Source organism: Oncorhynchus mykiss, chromosome 25 (assembly GCF_013265735.2).
Source record: "Oncorhynchus mykiss isolate Arlee chromosome 25, USDA_OmykA_1.1, whole genome shotgun sequence".
Classification (NCBI taxonomy): domain Eukaryota; kingdom Metazoa; phylum Chordata; class Actinopteri; order Salmoniformes; family Salmonidae; genus Oncorhynchus; species Oncorhynchus mykiss.
The window spans coordinates 18,859,844-18,865,366 of record NC_048589.1 but is presented as its reverse complement, the minus strand read 5'-3'; positions in this window follow the sequence as shown (position 1 = coordinate 18,865,366).

Genomic DNA, 5,523 nt, shown 5'->3' with positions numbered 1-5,523 from the left:
CAGGACCTTAAGAATGTATCTATTATGGCTAGTCAAATCATAACCTTAAGAATGTACAGTATCTATAATGGCTAGCCAAGTCATAACCTTAACAATGTATCTATTATGGCTAGTCAAATCAAAACTTTAAGAATGTATCTATTATGGCTAGTCAAATCAAAACCTTAAGAATGTATCTATTATGGCTAGTCAAATCATAACCTTAAGAATGTACAGTATCTATAATGGCTAGCCAAGTCATAACCTTAATAATGTATCTATTATGGCTAGTCAAATCAAAACTTTAAGAATGTATCCATTATTGCTAGTCAAGTCATAACCTTAAGAATGTATCTATAATGGCTGGTCAAGCAATCAGAAAATATTTTTGACAGTGTATTTTATGTACAGTATAACTATGTGTACAGTATAACCTTGCAGAGTGAATCTGTAAACATAGATCATTATAGTCTATCAGTAAACACATCCTTGATCCTGAACTAAAAGGTGTTTGTCTGAAAAGAGGTGGCTTCATCACCAGTTGTGTTGTCTTAGAGAATAGTTACTGTTAAGAGGGTTTTTGTTTGAAAAGAGGTGGCTTCATCACCAGTTGTGTTGTCTTAGAGAATAGTTACTGTTAAGAGGGTTTTTGTTTGAAAAGAGGTGGCTTCATCACCAGCTGTGTTGTCTTAGAGAATAGTTACTGTTAAGAGGGTTTATGACTGAGAAGAGGTGGCTTCATCACCAGCTGTGTTGTCTTAGAGAATAGTTACTGTTAAGAGGGATTTTGTTGGTTTGCTTCCCTGTGCCATGTGCCTGTGTGTGTGTGTGTGTGTGTGTGTGTGTGTGTGTGTGTGTGTGTGTGTGTGTGTGTGTGTGTGTGTGTGTGTGTGTGTGTGTGTGTGTGTGGTGTGTGTGTGGTGTGTGTGTGTGTGTGTGAAAGAGAGAGAGAGAGAAAGAAAGTGTGTGTGTGTGTGTTTATGTGTTTTCCTAGGAGACAATACTAAAAGAATGGGCGGTGTTTGGCGGTCGACGTCACCGGTCTTCCAGCCATTGCCGATTCATTTTCCATTTGTTTTGTCTTGTTGTGTATTTAACCCTCTGTTCCCCCAATGTCTTTGCGCAGTATTGTTTGTTGTAAGTGCTTGTGCACATTTATTTGACTGGTGCGCGTCGGGTTATTGTGCCCATATTTTGGATTTCTTATGCCTTTGGTTTTACTATTAAACTGCTCCGGCTATTACCTAGTTCTGCTCTCCTCCGTCTGACTTCCCTGCCACCAGTTACGCACCCCTTACAGGCATGGCAAACTATTACTGACTACAAAGACAAACCCAGCCGCAAACTCCCGAGTGACATGAACCTACCAGACGAGATCAATGCCTTTTATGCTCACTTCGAGGCAAGCAACACTAAAGCATGCATGAGAGCACCAGCTGTTCCATATGACTGTGTGATCACACTCTCTGTTGCCGATGTGAGCAAGACCTTTAAAGGGAAATAATGGTGAAATGAGTGCATTTAAAGGGGGATAGTGGTGAAATGAGTGCGCTCAAAAGGAGATAGCAGAGTGATGGGGGGAATGAAGTCCTGATTGCCCCCTCCACTCCCGGCATTCGTTTACCTTGAGGAGCGATTAAAAGAATATCACATCAATATTCCACCGCTTTGTTCCCTGGCCTCGATTAAGTTTGACCTGGGACAGGATCCAGGCAGTAGCTAGTGATGTTTAATGCATGAGGGAATCAGGGGAAAGGGGTATCTCACTGGGCGTTTCCCCCTAATGCAATGCAAATCTCCCCACCGCAGGAAGGCCCGGGTACCACCAGAATAACACATTGTCAAAATGTGATGCAAGTCATGTGATTATAGCTAGAGAAAGTAAAAACAAGGTTATTGCTTTTCTCTGTTGATTTAAACACGCACATTTCTCTACTCGAGACCTCTGAGGCATCTGTTTTAACATGAGCCATCCTATCTGACTGGCTGATGCGGTGAGGTGTAATGTCTCCAACATTTGCAAACACACGGACGGGCCTCCTGTGCAAGTAATTATCAAATCTGGATGCTATTCTACTCGTAAAGAGGGTCACGCTCTAATGCAAGGCATAAACAACGGCTCTCTACAATCATATTTGGTTGCATGTAAGGTGGTTGTTATTCTGTCAGGAACTACAAGACTCAGGATTAAGGAACAGATGCAACAGGTTAGTCAGTTCAGCCATTAGAGAAACCATGTTGTGGAGTTTAGCTTTTCTAGGTTCTAGGTTGACTAGGCAGTCATGATGCAATTCAACCTGGCTCTTTCAATCACTGAGTATGATAGGTTATATATCCTTGAGCAATATACACAATGCTGGCAACATCATGTCAGCAGACAAATATTATTGAGAGTGCTGAATAGTATGTAATTGTATTTTGTACAGTAGTAAGTGGTGTACATTTGGCTGACTGAACAGGTTATGATGGAACTGTAATGATTTTGCCTCTTGGCGATTCTCCGTGTTTGGTTTGGACAAATGTCTATGCTTGCATAGTGCATGTCTTTGTTCACTAGTGTTGAAGGGTCATTCATTCATATTTACTGTCTCTTTAGACTGATTGGGACTGCACTCGTGAAGGTGGTAAACAACATTTTAATGGCGTCAGACCAAGGCTATGCATCTGTTCTCATTCTCGTTCTCCTAGACCTTAGTGCCGCTTTAGACACCATCGATCACCACATTCTTTTGGAGAAATTGGAAACCTTAATTGGTCTACACGGACATGTTCTTGCCTGGTTTAGATCTTATCTGTCGGAGAGATATCAGTTTGTCTCTATGGGTGGTTTGCCATCTGACAAATCATTTGTACATTTCAGTATTCCTCAAGATTCTGTTTTAGGACCACTATTGTTTTCATTATATAGTATACCTTTTGGGGATGTCATTCGGAAACACAATATCAACTTTCATTACTATGCAGACGACACACAGATGTACATTTCGATGAAACATGGTGAAGCCCCAAAATTGCCTACCCTGGAAGCCTGGCAACAAATGTTTTACTTTTAAACTCAGACAAAACAGAGATGCTACTAGTTCTAGGTCCCAAGAAACAAAGACCCTATTACGGGGGCTGAGTCACTGGCCTACTAGTGCTCTTCCGTGCCGCCCCCAGGAGGGGTGTGCACGTCGTGCTAAGCTTTTTGCGCTATACTCGACTTGAATGGGTTGAGTCACTGACGTGATCTTCCTGTCCGGTCTTGCGGCCCCTCGGGCTTGTGCGGTGGGTACATGGGATATATTCAGCCTTGTCTCAGGGTAATAAGTTGACGGAGTGTTGTTATCCCTCTAGTGGTATGGGGGCTGTGCTTTAGCAAAGTGGATGGGGTTGTATCCTGCCTGGTGTCAGGCAATTCATCTTGATTTACACAAACGCTAAGGATGTGCTCCATTAAGTTACAATCCCGTGACATCCTTTCTTTCTCTATTGGGGGTAATGTCATCTGTTTTTCACCATCAGAAGCACAACACAGCAGTGGCTATAAATTCACACACAAACCTTGTGTACGGTACTCCTGGCTCGCTTCAGTGCACATATCTTTAACCGTCTGTGTGGACAGGACTGCACATATGAAGAGCATGTGTCCTCTTTAGGATGCACCAAACACATAGCTGGATGGGTAAGCAACTGAGGCGGGTGGACAGTGGGCACTTTAGATCTGAGCACTGTTTAGCAAACTTTAACAGTGCTCTTCAAAGAAGATGGGTTTTTCTAGATCATGTCAAATCAAATGAAATGTTATTTGTCACATGCGCCGAATACAACAGGTGTAGATGCTTACTTACAAGCCCTTACCCAACAATGCAATTCAAGAAATAGAGTTAAGAAAATATTTACAAAATAAACTAAAGTTTAAAATAAAATGAAGAGTAACACAATAAAATAACAATAACGAGGCTGTCACGGGTGTCGTTGGAAGTAGACCACCACGCAGCGCGGTGAGCGTATATTTTTATTTTATTTTAAAATGTCGCCAACAAAACAACAAATGAAAGAAACAACCGTGAAGCTTACAGGACTAAGTGCCACAAACAAAGTTAACTTCCCACAAATAACAAAGGGAAAAAGGCTACCTAAGTATGATTCCCAATCAGAGACAACGAAAGACAGCTGTCCCTGATTGAGAACCATACCCGGCCAAAACAAAGAAATACAAAACATAGAAAATAGAACACAGAATGCCCACCCAAATCACACCCTGACCAAACCAAAATAGAGACATAAAAAGCTCTCTAAAGTCAGGGCGTGACAGTACCGGTACCGAGTCAATGTACAGGGGTACAGGCTAGTCGAGGTAGGTAAGGGTAAAGTGACTATGCATAGATAATAAACAGCAAGTAGCAGCAGTGTAAAAACGAAGGGGGGGCGGGGGGGGGGTGTCAATGTAAATCATCCGGATGGCCATTTGATTAATTGTTCAGCAGTCTTATAGCTTAGGGGTAGAAGCTGTTAAGGAGCTTTTTGGTCCTAGACTTGGCGCTCCAGTACCACTTGCCGTGCGGTAGCAGAGAGAACAGTCTATGACTTAGATGACTGGAGTCTTTGACAATTTTTTGGGCCTTCCTCTGACACCGCCTAGTATATAGGTCTTGGATGGAAGGAAGCTTGGCCCCAGTGATGTACTGGGCCTTACGTGTTATGATAGGAGCCAGTGAACTCTTCAACTTTTCTACCATGGCCAATCTGAACATCCTCCCTCGAGACGAGTACAAGCATTCGTCACAAATCACTGCAAGTATTTCTTCACTTAAGCCCCCCAGAGAAAACCACAGAATGGCAATCACTTGGTAGAGCATGGAGCTTGCAACGACAGGGTTGTGGGTTCAATTCCCATGGGGGAAAAATAAAAAGTATGAAAATCTATTTACTCACGACTATAAGTGTCTGCTAAATGACTAAAGTGTCAAATGTAGAAAAAATATGGCAATGCAGAAAACCATTCTACTTAGTTGGTTGGACAGTTGTGGAGATTTTGATTTGAACATGTGATTGAAAACTTTAGAGGCATACATCTCTCTCCGACTAGCACTGTAGACAACCAGCTTCCTTCTGCTAAATCACTTAGTACAACGATAGTTGAGCTAGCCCTGGAGAGGCAAGATGAAGAGGGAAATAAACCACAAGTCCTGTGCATATAAACTCCATAACTTGTCCTTGTCCTTGGAGTTGTATTTCAAACACTTTGGACAAGTTCCTTAGGCATTCAGTGCAATCAGAAAGTATTCAGACCCCTTTCATTTTCCCACATTTTGTTACGTTAATTAAAGCCTTATTCTAAAATGGATTGACATATTTGTCCCCCCTCATCAATCTACACACAATACGCAATAATGACTAAGCGAAAACAGGTTTTTAGACATTTTTGGAAATGTATTACAAATATAAAACAAAAATACTGTATTTACACAAGTATTCAGACCATTTGCTATGAGACTCGAAATTGCGCCCAGGTGCATCATGTTTCCATTGATCATCCTTGAGATGTTTATACAACTTGAT